Consider the following 17,438-nt stretch of genomic DNA (forward strand, 5'->3'; position numbering starts at 1 on the left):
CTGGTTCAACTGGAGGTCAACATGTAGAAGAATGCAGATCGATCCATCCTTATCACCCTGTACAAAGCTTAAGTCCAAGTGGATCAAGGACCTCCACATCAAACCAGACACACTCAAACTAATAGAAGAAAAACTAGGGAAGCATCTGGAACACATGGGCACTGGAAAAAATTTCCTGAACAAAACACCAATGGCTTATGCTCTAAGATCAAGAATTGACAAATGGGATCTCATAAAACTGCAAAGCTTCTGTAAGGCAAAGGACACTGTGGTTAGGACAAAACGGCAACCAACAGATTGGGAAAAGATCTTTACCAATCCTACAACAGATAGAGGCCTTATATCCAAAATATACAAAGAACTCAAGAAGTTAGACCGCGGGGAGACAAATAACCCTATTAAAAAATGGGGTTCAGAGCTAAACAAAGAATTCACAGCTGAGGAATGCCGAATGGCTGAGAAACACCTAAAGAAATGTTCAACATCTTCAGTCATAAGGGAAATGCAAATCAAAACAACCCTGAGATTTCACCTCACACCAGTGAGAATGGCTAAGATCAAAAACTCAGGTGACAGCAAATGCTGGCGAGGATGCGGAGAAAGAGGAACACTCCTCCATTGTTGGTGGGATTGCAGACTGGTACAAAAATTCTGGAAATCAGTCTGGAGGTTTCTCAGAAAATTGGACACTGAACTGCCTGAGGATCCAGCTATACCTCTCTTGGGCATATACCCACAAGATGCCCCAACATATAAAAAAGACATGTGCTCCATTATGTTCATCACAGCCTTATTTATAATAGCCAGAAGTAGAAAGAAACCAGATGCCCTTCAACAGAGGAATGGATCCAGAAAATGTGGTACATCTACACAATGGAATATTACTTAGCTATCAAAAACAACGAGTTTATGAAATTCGTAGGCAAATGGTTGGAAGTGGAAAATATCATCCTGAGTGAGGTAACCCAATCACAGAAAAACACACCTGGTATGCACTCATTGATAAGTGCCTATTAGCCCAAATGCTTGAATTACCCTAGATGCCTAGAACAAATGAAACTCAAGACTGATGATCAAAATGTGAATGCTTCACTCCCTCTTTAAAAGGGGAACAAGAATACCCTTGGCAGGGAATAGAGAGGAAAAGATTAAAACGGACACAGAAGGAACACCCATTCAGAGCCTGCCCCACATGTGGCCCATACATATACAGCCATCCAATTAGACAAGATGGATGAAGCAAAGAAGTACAGGCAGATAGGAGCTGGATGTAGATCTCTCCTGAGAGACACAGCCAGAATACAGCAAATACAGAGGCGAATGCCAGCAGCAAACCACTGAACTGAGAATAGGACCCCCATTGAAGGAATCAGAGAAAGAACTGGAAGAGCTCGAAGGGGCTCAAGTCTCCTTATGAACAACAATGCCAAGCAACCAGAGCTTCCAGGGACTAAGCCACTACCTAAAGACTATACATGGACTGACCCTGGACTCTGACCTCATAGGAAGCAATGAATATCCTAGTAAGAGCACCAGTGGAAAGGGAAGCCCTGGGTCCTGCTAAGACTGAACCCCCAGTGAACTTGATTGTTGGGGGGAGGGCAGCAATGGGGGGAGGATTGGTAGGGGAACACCCATAAAGAATGGGAGGAGGAGGGATTAGGGGGATGTTTGCCCGGAAACCAGGAAAGGGAATAACACTCGAAATGTAAATAAGAAATACTCAAGTTAATAAAAAGAAAGTATAAAATATCAAAAGGAGCTTAATTAGTATTTTTGTTGCTATCAAGCTGAAAACTAAGTATGTCATTTTATAACTAGACAAGTCAAAAAGAGCTATGACTGTGACCATGAATGTGTATATTTATGTTGAAGGGCTTGTGCTTTTGGAGTAGATGGAGGGAAGCACAAAGAGAAATCCCTCAAGAGTTCCTGTCTTCTCTACCTTCCTGAGTTTGTCTTCTTAGGTAAGTAAAGAGAACATAGCAAGGCACAATCTTGTCAGTGCAACAAGGAAACTGTGCACGCAAAGGGTCTTTGAGATGGATAGGATTCCCAGGTGAGCATGATTTGGGAATCTGTGAGAGGTTTTTTTTTTTTTTTTTAAATCTAAGAGTAAAGCACAATATGGTTTGTGCTCATTGGTGCCACGTTCTAGAGGATTTTCTTTTTTCTTACTGTTAGATACAGAACAAGGGAGTTGGAGGACATCCGAGGAAGCATTCCAAAATGACAAACTGCACTTCAGCCCAAGCATCATTGCTGCCAGATTGAAGAGCTTCTTGGTGATTAGTCACAGTACTTGTTACTGCTATTACACAATGTCAGGGAGAAGGGTTAACGATAGACTGGTGATGACTTTGAAGTTTGTTTTGTTGAAATAATACTTCTCAGACCGAAAAGCCCAATCTACTTAACAATGAAAACGGGTAAAGTAGTTTGTAGTAATATTGCAGTCTGCTATTGCAAAGTCTTCATAAATTACTGCCCTAAACATTGGAAAGATGCTTAGAATATTTATAGCCAATTAATACAAATATTTATAAATATGTTACACTGATTTTGGGCCTAGGAGATGCTGTACACAATTATTTTGTCTGTTGAAGTGTTAGTCTATTAGCATTTTTGAACTTCATTATAAAAATATTTCAAATTAAAATAGTTACACACTGAAATTAACAAGGTCCAGTTCACCTAAGGGAGCCTCTATAAAATTAAAGTAGTTATTTGGAACAGAATTGTTGTATTCACATCCAATTTTACAATTTCACAAATTGCCCAGAGTCAGTCCATGTATAGTCTTTGGGTAGTGGCTTAGTCCCTGGAAGCTCTAGTTGGTTGGCATTGTTGTTCATATGGGGTCTCAAGCCCCTTCAGCTCTTTCAGGCCTTTCTCTGCTTCCTTCTACTTAGTTGATATCAGCTCTGAGTTTGACTATTTCCTGCCTTCTACTTCTCCTGGGTGTATTTGCTTCTTTTTGTTCTAGAACTTTTAGGTGTACTATCAAGCTACTGATATATGCTCTCTCCTGTTTCTTTCTGCAGGCACTCAGAGCTATGAGTTTTCCTCTTAGCACAGCTTTCATTGTGTCCCATAAGTTTGGGTATGTTATACCTGCCTTTTCATTAAATTCTAAGAAGTCTTTAATTTCTTTATTTCTTCCTTGACCAGGTTATCATTGAGTAGAGCATTGTTCAACTTCCATGTATATGTGGGTGTTCTTCTCTTATTGTTATTGAAGACCAGCTTTACGCCGTGGTGGTCTGATAGGACGCATGGGATTATTTCTATCTTTCTGTATCTGTTGAGGCCTCTTTTCTGCCTGATTATATGGTCAATTTTGGAGAACGTACCATGAGGTGGTGAGAAGAAGGTATATCCTTTTGTTTTAGGATAGAATGTTCTATAAATATCTGTTAAATCCATTTGGTTCACAACTTTTGTTAGTTTGTCTATGTCTCTATTTGATTTCTATTTCCATGATCTGTCCATTGATGAGAGTGGGGTGTTGAAATTATTGTGTGCAGTGAAATGTGTGCTTTGAACTTTAGTAAGGTTTCTTTTATGTATGTAGGTGCCCTTGTATTTGGATAATATATATTTAGGATTGAGAGTTCATCTTGGTGGATTTTTCCTTTGATGAATATGAAGTGTCCTTTCTTATCTTTTTTGATGACTTTTGGTTGAAAATCGATTTTATTCCAGTTAGAATGGGTCCTCCAGCTTGCTTCTTCAGACCATTTGCTAGGAAAGCTTTTTTCCAGCCTTTTACTCTGACGTAGTGTCTGTCTTTGTCTCTGAAGTGTGTTTTCTGTAGTCAGCAAAATGCTGGGTCCTTTTTACATATCCAATTTGTTAATCTGTGCTTTTTATTGGGGAGTTGAGGCCATTGATGTTGAGAGATATTAAGGAATAGTTATTGTTGCTTCCTGTTATCTTCGTATTTGGAGGTGAGATTATGTTTGTGTGCTAGTCTTCTCTTTGTTTTGTTGCAAAACAATTAGTTTCTTGCTTTTTCTAGGGTGTAGCTTGCCTCCTTGTTTTGGGCTTTACCATTTATTATCCTTTGTAGGGCTGAATTTGTAGAAAGATATTGTGTAAATTTGGTTTTGTCATGGAATATCTTAGTTTCTCTATCTATGTTAATTGAGAGTTTTGCTGGATACAGTAGCCTGGGCTGGCATTTGTGTTCTCTTAGGGTCTGTATGACATCTGTCCAGGATCTTCTGGTTTTCATGGTCTCTGGTGAGAAATCTGCTGTGATTCTGATAGGTCTGCCTTTATATGTTACTTGACCTTTTCCCCTTACTGCTTTTAATATTCTTTCTTTATTTTGTGCATTTGGTGTTTTGACTATTATGTGACAAGAGGAATTTCTTTTCTGGTCCAATCTATTTGGAGTTCTGTAGGCTTCTTGTATGTTTATGGGAATCTCTTTCTTTAGGTTAGGGATGTTTTCTTCTATGATTTTGTTGAAGATATTTACTGGTCCTTTGAGCTGGGAGTCTTCACTCTCTTCTATACCTATCATCCTTAGGTTTGATCGTTTCATTGAGTCCTAGATTTCCTGTCTGTTTTGGACCAGTAGCTTTTTCCGCTTTACATTATCTTTGACAGTTGAGTCAATGATTTCTTCTGCTTCTGAGATTCTCTCTTCTATCTCTTGTATTCTGTTGGTGATGCTTGTATCTATGGCACCCTGTCTCTTCCTCTGGTTTTCTATATCCAGGGTTGTCTCCCTTTGCACTTTCTTTATTGTTTCTATTTCCCTTTTCAATTCCTTCACCTGTTTGATTGTGTTTTCCTGTAATTCTTTCAGGGATTTTTGTGTTTCCTCTCTAAGGGCTTCTACTTGTTTACTTGTGTTTTCCTTCATTTCTCTAAGGGAGTTATTTGTCTTTCTTAAAGTCCTCCATCATCACGATCAAATGTTATTTTAAATATAGATCTTGCTTTTCTGGTGTGTTTGGATATTCAATGTTTGCTTTGATGGGAGTATTGGGCTCTGATGATGCCATGTAGTCTTGATTTCTGTTGCTTGGATTCCTGTGCTTGCCTCTCGCCATCAGGTTGTCTCTCGTGTTACCTTGTTTTGCTATTTCTAACAGTGGCTTGACTGTCCTATAGGCCTTTGTGTCAGGAGTGCTGTAGACCTGTTTTCCTGTTTTCTTTCAGCCAGTTATGGGAACAGAGTGTTCTGATTTCAGGCGTGTGGGCGTTTCTGTCCACTGGCTTTCAGCTCTCTGAGAAGGTAGCAACCAGAAGGGCCTGCCCCTACCTCTGGGTCTGTGTGCACTGGGGGCCCTGATGGTGCTATGTGTGTTCCTCTAGAGTCAGAAATGTGGGCAGAGAGTGTAGTCTCTTCTGGTTTCCCAGGTGTGTCTGCCCCTCTGAAGGTCTAGCTCTCCCTCCCATGGGATTTGGGTGCAGGGAGCTGTTTGACTGGGTCCGTTCAGATCCGGGCACAGTCTGGACTGCAGGGCTCCTGCAGATTGACTGCCCCTATCTTCCTGTGTCCAGAGGCCCTATACGGTTTCCTCTTGAGCCAGGGATGTGGGCAAAGGTGGGCAGAAGTGGTGGTCTCTCCTGCCATGCAGTCTGAGGAGTGCCCACACGTCTTGGTGCCCAGCTCCCTCTCCCATGGGTTTTGGGAGCAGGCAGCTGTGGGCTGGAATTAGCACGGTCAGTCTCCAGCTAGAAACTGCCTTACTCATCTCTTAGTGTTAACATTTGCTGTTCTTCTTTGTATGTTGTACTATACTCACAGATACATTTGCTTAAATATATACACATATTACTGTCTAGGTTATGCATATAAAAGACATTTTAAAAGTGAAATCGATTAATTAAAAGAATATACACATATAGAAATGAACAATAGACACAGGTCTTCCTGGTTGCTGCCGCTGCAGAGAGCCCCTGGGCAGCACCCCACGAGCGAACCTGAGCCTCGGGACCACAGGTAAGACCAAATTTTCTGCTGCAAGAAAGCTGCCTGGTGAGCTTGGGACACAGGAAAGCAGAATTTCTCTAGGACCGGGCACGTTCTGTGTTTACCGGAAGTCCCACACCCGCGGATCCCGGCCCGCAGCAGCTCTCTGCTCCCAGACCCGGTGAGAGAGAGACCCAACCGCCTGGTCAGGTGGGCACTCCTGAGGCTGCAGAGCGGAAGAGACCACCAACACTGCTCACCCCTGCCCACATCCCTGGCCCAAGAGGAAACTGTATAAGGCCTCTGGGCTCCCGTGGGGGAGGGCCCAGGAGCGGCAGGACCCCGCCGGAACCTGAGGGAAACAGACCTGATAAACAGTTCTCTGCACCCAAATCCCGTGGGAGGGAGAGCTAAACCTTCAGAGAGGCAGACAAGCCTGGGAAACCAGAAGAGACTGCTCCCTGCACACACATCTCGGACGCCAGAGGAAAAAGCCAAAGACCATCTGGAACCCTGGTGCACTGAAGTTCCCGGAAGGGGCGGCACAGGTCTTCCTGGTTGCTGCCGCTGCAGAGAGCCCCTGGGCAGCACCCCACGAGCAAACCTGAGCCTCAGGACCACAGGTAAGACCAAATTTTCTGCTGCAAGAAAGCTGCCTGGTGAACTCAAGACACAGGCCCACAGGAACAGCTGAAGATCTGTAGAGAGGAAAAACTACACGCCCGAAAGCAGAACACTCTGTCCCCATAACTGACTGAAAGAGAGGAAAACAGGTCTACAGCACTCCTGACACACAGGCTTATAGGACAGTCTAGCCACTGTCAGAAATAGCAGAACAAAGTAACACTAGAGATAATCTGATGGCGAGAGGCAAGCGCAGGAACCCAAGCAACAGAAACCAAGACTACATGCCATCATCGGAGCCCAATGCTCCCACCAAAACAAACATGGAATATCCAAACACACCAGAAAAGCAAGATCTAGTTTCAAAATCATATTTGATCATGATGCTGGAGGACTTCAAGAAAGACATGAACACACTTAGGGAAGCACAGGAAAACATTAATAAACAAGTAAAAGCCTACAGAGAGGAATCGCAAAAATCCCTGAAAGAATTCCAGGAAAACACAATCAAACAGTTGAAGGAATTAAAAATGGAAATAGAAGCAATCAAGAAAGAACACATGGAAACAACCCTGGATATAGAAAACCAAAAGAAGAGACAAGGAGCTGTAGATACAAGCTTCACCAACAGAATACAAGAGATGGAAGAGAGAATCTCAGGAGCAGAAGATTCCATAGAAATCATTGACTCAACTGTCAAAGATAATGTAAAGCGGAAAAAGCTACTGGTCCAAAACATACAGGAAATCCAGGACTCAAATAGAAGATCAAACCTAAGGATAATAGGTATAGAAGAGAGTGAAGACTCCCAGCTCAAAGGACCAGTAAATATCTTCAACAAAATCATAGAAGAAAACTTCCCTAACCTAAAAAAAGAGATACCCATAGGCATACAAGAAGCCTACAGAACTCCAAATAGATTGGACCAGAAAAGAAACACCTCCCGTCACATAATTGTCAAAACACCAAACGCACAAAATAAAGAAAGAATATTAAAAGCAGTAAGGGAAAAAGGTCAAGTAACATATAAAGGGAGACCTATCAGAATCACACCAGACTTCTCGCCAGAAACTATGAAGGCCAGAAGATCCTGGACTGATGTTATACAGACCCTAAGAGAACACAAATGCCAGACCAGGTTACTGTATCCAGCAAAACTCTCAATTAACATTGATGGAGAAACCAAGATATTCCATGACAAAACCAAATTTACACAATATCTTTCTACAAATCCAGCACTACAAAGGATAATAAATGGTAAAGCCCAACATAAGGAGGCAAGCTATACCCTAGAAGAAGCAAGAAACTAATCGTCTTGGCAACAAAACAAAGAGAATGAAAGCACACAAACATAACCTCACATCCTAATATGAATATAACGGGAAGCAATAATCACTATTCCTTAATATCTCTCAATATCAATGGCCTCAACTCCCCAATAAAAAGACATAGATTAACAAACTGGATACGCAACGAGGACCCTGCATTCTGCTGCCTACAGGAAACACACCTCAGAGACAAAGACAGACACTACCTCAGAGTGAAAGGCTGGAAAACAACTTTCCAAGCAAATGGTCAGAAGAAGCAAGCTGGAGTAGCCATTCTAATATCAAATAAAATCAATTTCCAACTAAAAGTCATCAAAAAAGATAAGGAAGGACACTTCATATTCATCAAAGGAAAAATCAACCAAGATGAACTCTCAATCCTAAATATCTATGCCCCAAATACAAGGGCACCTACATATGTAAAAGAAACCTTACTAAAGCTCAAAACACACATTGCACCTCACACAATAATAGTGGGAGATTTCAACACCCCACTCTCATCAATGGACAGATCATGGAAACAGAAATTAAACAGTGATGTAGACAGACTAAGAGAAGTCATGAGCCAAATGGACTTAACGGATATTTATAGAACATTCTATCCTAAAGCAAAAGGATATACCTTCTTCTCAGCTCCTCATGGTACTTTCTCCAAAATTGACCATATAATTGGTCAAAAAACGGGCCTCAACAGGTACAGAAAGATAGAAATAATCCCATGCGTGCTATCGGACCACCACGTCCTAAAACTGGTCTTCAATAACAATAAGGGAAGAATGCCCACATATACGTGGAAATTGAACAATGCTCTACTCAATGATAACCTGGTCAAGGAAGAAATAAAGAAAGAAATTAAAAACTTTTTAGAATTTAATGAAAATGAAGATACAACATACTCAAACTTATGGGACACAATGAAAGCTGTGCTAAGAGGAAAACTCATAGCGCTGAGTGCCTGCAGAAAGAAACAGGAAAGAGCATATGTCAGCAGCTTGACAGCACACCTAAAAGCTCTAGAACAAAAAGAAGCAAATACACCCAGGAGGAGTAGAAGGCAGGAAATAATCAAACTCAGAGCTGAAATCAACCAAGTAGAAACAAAAAGGACCATAGAAAGAATCAACAGAACCAAAAGTTGGTTCTTTGAGAAAATCAACAAGATAGATAAACCCTTAGCCAGACTAACGAGAGGACACAGAGAGTGTGTCCAAATTAACAAAATCAGAAATGAAAAGGGAGACATAACTACAGATTCGGAAGAAATTCAAAAAATCATCAGATCTTACTATAAAAACCTATATTCAACAAAATTTGAAAATCTGCAGGAAATGGACAATTTCCTAGACAGATACCAGGTATCGAAGTTAAATCAGGAACAGATAAACCAGTTAAACAACCCCATAACTCCTAAGGAAATAGAAGCAGTCATTAAAGGTCTCCCAACCAAAAAGAGCCCAGGTCCAGACGGGTTTAGTGCAGAATTCTATCAAACCTTCATAGAAGACCTCATACCAATATTATCCAAACTATTCCACAAAATTGAAACAGATGGAGCCCTACCGAATTCCTTCTACAAAGCCACAATTACTCTTATACCTAAACCACACAAAGACACAACAAAGAAAGAGAACTTCAGACCAATTTCCCTTATGAATATCGACGCAAAAATACTCAATAAAATTCTGGCAAACCGAATTCAAGAGCACATCAAAACAATCATCCACCATGATCAAGTAGGCTTCATCCCAGGCATGCAGGGATGGTTTAATATACGGAAAACCATCAACGTGATCCATTATATAAACAAACTGAAAGAACAGAACCACATGATCATTTCATTAGATGCTGAGAAAGCATTTGACAAAATTCAACACCCCTTCATGATAAAAGTCCTGGAAAGAATAGGAATTCAAGGCCCATACCTAAACATAGTAAAAGCCATATACAGCAAACCAGTTGCTAACATTAAACTAAATGGAGAGAAACTTGAAGCAATCCCACTAAAATCAGGGACTAGACAAGGCTGCCCACTCTCTCCCTACTTATTCAATATAGTTCTTGAAGTTCTAGCCAGAGCAATCAGACAACAAAAGGAGATCAAAGGGATACAGATCGGAAAAGAAGAGGTCAAAATATCACTATTTGCAGATGACATGATAGTATATTTAAGTGATCCCAAAAGTTCCACCAGAGAACTACTAAAGCTGATAAACAACTTCAGCAAAGTGGCTGGGTATAAAATTAACTCAAATAAATCAGTTGCCTTCCTCTATACAAAAGAGAAACAAGCCGAGAAAGAAATTAGGGAAATGACACCCTTCATAATAGACCCAAATAATATAAAGTACCTCGGTGTGACTTTAACCAAGCAAGTAAAAGATCTGTACAATAAGAACTTCAAGACACTGAGGAAAGAAATTGAAGAAGACCTCAGAAGATGGAAAGATCTCCCATGCTCATGGATTGGCAGGATTAATATAGTAAAAATGGCCATTTTACCAAAAGCAATCTACAGATTCAATGCAATCCCCATCAAAATACCAATCCAATTCTTCAAAGAGTTAGACAGAACAATTTGCAAATTCATCTGGAATAACAAAAAACCCAGGATAGCTAAAGCTATCCTCAACAATAAAAGGACTTCAGGGGGAATCACTATCCCTGAACTCAAGCAGTATTACAGAGCAATAGTGATAAAAACTGCATGGTATTGGTACAGAGACAGACAGATAGACCAATGGAATAGAATTGAAGACCCAGAAATGAACCCACACACCTATGGTCACTTGATTTTTGACAAAGGAGCCAAAACCATCCAATGGAAAAAAGATAGCATTTTCAGCAAATGGTGCTGGTTCAACTGGAGGGCAACATGTAGAAGAATGCAGATCGATCCATGCTTATCACCCTGTACAAAGCTTAAGTCCAAGTGGATCAAGGACCTCCACATCAAACCAGACACACTCAAACTAATAGAAGAAAAACTAGGGAAGCATCTGGAACACATGGGCACTGGAAAAAATTTCCTGAACAAAACACCAATGGCTTATGCTCTAAGATCAAGAATCGACAAATGGGATCTCATAAAACTGCAAAGCTTCTGTAAGGCAAAGGACACTGTGGTTAGGACAAAACGGCAACCAACAGATTGGGAAAAGATCTTTACCAATCCTACAACAGATAGAGGCCTTATATCCAAAATATACAAAGAACTCAAGAAGTTAGACTGCAGGGAAACAAATAACCCTATTAAAAAATGGGGTTCAGAGCTAAACAAAGAATTCACAGCTGAGGAATGCCGAATGGCTGAGAAACACCTAAAGAAATGTTCAACATCTTTAGTCATAAGGGAAATGCAAATCAAAACAACCCTGAGATTTCACCTCACACCAGTGCGATTGGCTAAGATCAAAAACTCAGGTGACAGCAGATGCTGGCGAGGATGTGGAGAAAGAGGAACACTCCTCCATTGTTGGTGGGATTGCAGACTGGTAAAACCATTCTGGAAATCAGTCTGGAGTTTCCTCAGAAAATTGGACATTGAACTGCCTGAGGATCCAGCTATACCTCTCTTGGGCATATACCCAAAAGATGCCTCAACATATAAAAGAGACACGTGCTCCACTATGTTCATCGCAGCCTTATTTATAATAGCCAGAAAATGGAAAGAACCCAGATGCCCTTCAACAGAGGAATGGATACAGAAAATGTGGTACATCTACACAATGGAATATTACTCAGCTATCAAAAACAACGAGTTCATGAAATTCGTAGGCAAATGGTTGGAACTGGAAAATATCATCCTGAGTGAGCTAACCCAGTCACAGAAAGACATTCATGGTATGCACTCATTGATAAGTGGCTATTAGCCCAAATGCTTGAATTACCCTAGATCCCTAGAACAAACGAAACTCAAGACGGATGATCAAAATGTGAATGCTTCACTCCTTCTTTAAATGAGGAAAAAGAATACCCTTGGCAGGGAAGGGGGAGGCAAAGATTAAAACAGAGACTGAAGCAACACCCATTCAGAGCCTGCCCCACATGTGGCCCATACATATACAGCCACCCAATTAGACAAGATGGATGAAGCAAAGAAGTGCAGACCGACAGGAGCCGGATGTAGATCGCTCCTGAGAGACACAGCCAGAATACAGCAAATATAGAGGCAAATGCCAGCAGCAAACCACTGAACTGAGAATAGGTCCCCTGTTGAAGGAATCAGAGAAAGAACTGGAAGAGCTTGAAGAGGCTCGAGACCCCAAAAGTACAACAATGCCAAGCAACCAGAGCTTCCAGGGACTAAGCCACTACCTAAAGACTATACATGGACTGACCCTGGACTCTGACCCCATAGGTAGCAATGAATATCCTAGTAAGAGCACCAGTAGAAGGGGAAGCCCTGGGTCCTGCTAAGACTGAACCCCCAGTGAACTAGTCTATGGGGGGAGGGCGGCAATGGGGGGAGGGTTGGGAGGGGAACACCCATAAGGAAGGGGAGGGGGGAGGGGGATGTTTGCCCGGAAACCGGGAAAGGGAATAACACTCGAAATGTATATAAGAAATACTCAAGTTAATAAAAAAAAAAGAAATGAACAATAATTTGATTGCATAGCTTGATAGTAAAACAATTTTATTGTGCTGTTAGCCAAAATATTTACCTACAGTAAACATATAGTTAACATTTCCAACAAATTTACAAAATTATACAATGAGAAGTTAACCTCAACTTTAGAGTATTTTCATTTCTCTAATAATCACGTTGCCCTTCGGTTCTAATTCCATTTATTGTTTTTTGTTGTAGGATACGGAGCTGATATTATCTCTTCTAGTTTCTCTTGCTATTCATAGAGAGTGTAAACTATATCTTTATCTGTTAATCTGCTTGAAACTGAGCTACAAGTGGATAAAGGTCCTCAGCATAAAACCTGATAGTCTGAATCTGGTAGAGGAAAATATTTGGATTATACTTGAATTTACTGACACAGGAATGCATTTTCCCCAGTAGTTAATACATTAAATCCAATTAATACATGGTAACTCATGAACTAGACCGCTTCTGTAAAACAAAAGACACTACACTATCACTTAAGTAACGAGGCAGCCTTTAGAATGGGAAAAACTTTAACAATTATGTATGTGGGATGATGTCACTGGTGAGGCAGGTACAAGATAGAATGAGGCCTGTCATTGGACGAAAAGGAAGGATGGGCGGGAGAAAGTTTTGAAGGAAGAGGAGGAGACAGAAACGGAAGAGGGGAGGAGAGAGGAGCGAAGCCGCGGCAGAACAATTTGGAAGCCTGTGTTTAGATTCCACGCTGTACCTCAGCAGGTTATATATGTTCTTAAGGGATGGATGTGTAATGGGCTTTGTATGTTTAGGTGGGCAATTGTATTTTATCAATTGGATCAAAAATTATTGTGTTGTATCATCTTTCATGTGTAGATTTAAATGTAAGGAAGTGTGGGGCGGCTTGTCTGGGTCGACATGGAGTTGGGATGTGTGTTTCTGGCATGGAAACCTGCCTTGGGACCTAGATAGGTAGAGAGATTTCTTCCAGGCTCAGAGAGGCCTTCGGCAGTGTGATATGGGATGCAGCAGAGCAGGTGAGACGCTTTGCTGACTGAGTTTGGGATATCTATCAGATATCTTGGGGGTACTGTGGTGCCGGACCTAGAGAGGGTATAAGACAGCATTTTATTTTTATAATTTTCAACAACATATATATCTGACACGTTAATATTTAGAGTAAACAAGGAACTACACATCAAGAAAACAAACAATGTAAGTAAAAAATGGGGCGTAAAATTAAACAAAGAGCTCTCAAAAGATGAAATGAATATGACGGAGACATTTTGTTAAATGGTCAACATCCTTAGCCATTAGGGAAATGCAAAGTAAAACTACTTTCAAATTTCCTCTTACTTCAGTCAAAATGACTAAGATACAAATAGCAAGTGATGACAAATACTTGTAGGGATTTGGGGAAAGGAAGCACTTGTTCACTACTTGTTGAAGTTATTCATCAGTGTGTTCACTGTGGAATTAGTGTAGAGTTCCTCAAAACACTGGAAATTAATCTACTGCTTGGGCATATACCAAAAGAACCCTATATCTTACTAAAGAGACACTGTCTCATTCATGTTCAATGCTTCTGTATTTATGATAACCAGAAATGGAAACTCCCAGATGTCCATCAACCAATGAATGGATGGTAAAAATATAATACATTTATACAATGCAATACCATTCACCCATTGAATACTAAAGTTGAATTTTTCAGGTAAATGCATGTATTTGAAAACAATCATTCTGAATGATGTAAAACAGACACCCTCCTCCCCAAAGGACAAATGTTGATTGCTTTTACTTGTTGCAGATGCTAGTTTTGCATCTTCAGATTTGTGTATTTATTTTGAAATGCCCATGGAAGTCAGGAAACTAGTAAGGACATATGGTGGGGCATAGGATGCTTTTAAGGGACCAATTAAATGATGCAATCATTTAAAGGGAGAAAAGGGAATAGTGAAATAGGAGGAATGAATAAGGTGGGAGATGGGTAAACTGGTTAGAAGAATATATACATAGAACAATAACAAAAGATCTATGTACAAAGTCATATGGAAACCTATTCCCACATATATTGGAGCTGTTAGCCAGTGAAGTCCCATAGACCTCCAACTATTAAATGCTATTGATATTGCTCTTGGTTATCCTCCAGAACTTGACAGTAAGACCTTATTTCTGATGACACCGCATACTTGAGTCATAGAACAGAAAGAAGTCAAACTGGTATCCATCTGATAGCTTCATTCTTACTGGATAAATTCCATGTTGCTGAAAGGTGCTATGTACGTTAACAGAATGGAAAAATAATCAGTAACTAACTCAGTTGTACAATGGTGGCATGGATATTTTAAATGTAGTAAACTATTTTTTTTCATTTAAGGCCTGTTCCACAAGATGAAACACATAACTAGCACAATTATTGAGGGCAAGAACTTTTGATCAGGTAATTCATAGTCCCTAGGGAAGAATTTGCTATTATTATTCTGCTAAATGGACACAGTGTTAGTATAAAACTTAGCACTATGCTAGTAGATTTGTGGGTAGTTCAACCCTCATCACCGTCATCGGAGTAGCTTCTTTTTGAAGTAAATGGTGCTAACATAAAGAACTAAAAGCAGCTCCGGTGCACTAGAGTAATAAACTACAGAATTCTCAGCCCAAATATGATAAGTGAATCATACCTCTTCACCCAAGTCAGGGATTATTGCAGAAGAAGGAGTGAAAAAGAATGTTAGAGCTTGTCAATGTGGATAAGGACAAAGAAACAGTACTTTCTGGGAACAACTATGTGGTTTCACATGAAACCCACAGTCACTGAATGTATACAACCCGTGTAAGTTCAAGCCCAACAGAATTTCACCACGGGGAGAAGAGGTGGGTATATTTCACATCTATGTGAAGACGATTGTCAGTTGATGGCTTCTAAAAAAGGAAGCATCAGTTTTGCTTAAGGGTGTGGCTTAAAGTCTAATGGATGACCCTATACCCAAGAATATAAAGATAACCCAAAGCAGACTGGATGAGTTAAAAACAAAACACAAAACCCCAAACACAAAACCAAACCAAAACCCCACAAAGTTCGGTGGGCAGGACAAAGGGCATGAATCTGGATGGTTTTAGAAGAGACAGTGGTGAATATGCTCAACTTGTATGAACTTAAATAACTAACAAAAGTACTTTAAAAGAAAATGGACATATACAGTATGATGGTATTTTTTTTTCCTGCCATTTTCAGTTTGTATAATTTTCCATTCCAGCATCAGTGTGTTAATGCCAATTCTGTGTGCCCTTACTGGCACGTGACATTTTCACATTTTCCTTACTATTTTCTTGTTTATCTGGCAGGGCTGTATCTCGAAGTTTCACCCTCTTTTTTCCTAGAACTTCATGATATTCTGCATCTTCACCAGTGATTTCTATTGGTGCATTTTCTCTTTGGAAATGTTGGTTCACATATTTTTTCATGTTAAATTCTATTTTCTCATTATTCAATGTTTAAAGTTTTTCATGTACTTTGAATAGCCTGCCAGTAAAAAAAATATGTAATTTTAAAATCTGAGTTTCATAACATATTTTATAGCCTATCATATAATTATATTTTAATTATGTTTTCAAGAATACAAGCCTTAAATTTCAAGTCAAATATATGGTTTTCAAGAATTGTGTTTTGATATGCTTTTCAAACAACAAATATTTAACCTGAGATCACAAGATGCTCTACAATGTTTATTTAAGGAATTTATACTTTTAACTTTTATAGTTAGGTATATGAATAGTTTTGTGTCAATTTTATGTATACACTAGAATTACTGACATTCATATTTTCCACATTTATAGCCAATAGTTCCTCAAACACTTTCTAATATGGTTATGCTTTCTTCACTGTATTACTTTTGAAATTTGATGAACAATTCTTTGATATATTTGTTTAATTTAATTTGATTTGCTCTTTATTAAAACACAATTACAAAATTCTACCCCATTAGCTTCTTTATAACCTCCCTCATGTTCTCTTGCCAGTCTATATCATTTTATGGCTTCTTTAAAAACTTATTATTGTTAAACACATACAAACATAATGGCATGCCAACAGGTGATGTTATTTTTTACAAGTCTTGTGTAAATAGCCATATTTTTAAGTCATCATAGGTATAGCTTCCCTATCATATCTAGAAGACATACTCCTACTGAAACCTCTTGGTTCTATGACTTTTATAATCTTTCTGTCCTCTTTCCCTTATATTCTGGGCTTTAGACGTAGGGATTTTATTGTATTTTTATCAACTGGAACTAAATATCCCATGGTTACGGTACTCTGCATTTCCCTCAGTGTAGCTTCCTGTAATGGTGTCAATATGTTGTAAAAAGAAGCTTCTTTGAGAAAGATTAGAGCTAAACTACTCTATGAGTATAAGGATAAGTATTTACAGTGTTAGAAATTCTACTGCTTTGGGAAAGTAGAAGTAGTTTGCTTTCCTTTAGGATACATATGTAGTTGGCTAGGTTTGCAGTACCAGGCAAAGTACATGCCTTGAGTTCAATTAGCTGTTATTTATCATGGAACAAAGAGCCACCATTTCACCATAGGGATTATTTCCTCTGTCTTCTCATTGTAGTGATTTTAAAGACTGTGTGACTGAATAAGACTATTGGTTGATTGCAATCTTTTGGTATTAGGAAAGTTAATAACCAGATATAAAGCTTTCAGGTCTGATGCACTTTAATTCTTCCAGGTCCTGTGTCCAAAACATATGGTGTCTTAATTTCATGTTCTAGAAAGAAACCAAGGGCCACAGCAGTAGCTTATATTATTTTGGGGAGTTTTTCAGACTCTCCTTACCAACAACTTGAAAGGAAATTTCATGTCTTGCAGAGTTTTTTTTTTTCTTTTGATAGTGGATGGCTCTTTAGGAGAGCATTATCACTCCATGTGTTACACACACACACACACACACACACACACACACACACACACACACACACA

General features: G+C 39.6%; 1 protein-coding gene and 1 pseudogene across 3 annotated transcripts in view; one reads left to right on the forward strand and one right to left on the reverse strand.

Moving 5' to 3' along the window:
• Ldoc1 (LDOC1, regulator of NFKB signaling) overlaps positions 1–17,438 on the forward strand; it is a 272,729-nt gene that overhangs the window by 150,748 nt on the left and 104,543 nt on the right. The window contains exon 1 of one of the 3 annotated variants that reach the window (NM_001402267.1): positions 13,141–13,216. The exons of 1 other annotated variant lie outside the window; for it this stretch is intronic. The gene's annotated coding sequence lies outside the window, so the exon portion shown is untranslated. Of the gene's footprint in view, positions 1–13,140; positions 13,217–17,438 lie in introns of those variants that run through there. One more of the 3 variants, XM_039100224.2, reaches the window with a different exon arrangement.
• The window catches only part of Tpm3-ps1 (tropomyosin 3, pseudogene 1), an 86,738-nt pseudogene that overhangs the window by 61,061 nt on the left and 8,239 nt on the right, over positions 1–17,438 (reverse strand).

The sequence above is a fragment of the Rattus norvegicus genome, chromosome X (assembly GCF_036323735.1).
Source record: "Rattus norvegicus strain BN/NHsdMcwi chromosome X, GRCr8, whole genome shotgun sequence".
Taxonomy (NCBI): Eukaryota; Metazoa; Chordata; class Mammalia; order Rodentia; family Muridae; genus Rattus; species Rattus norvegicus.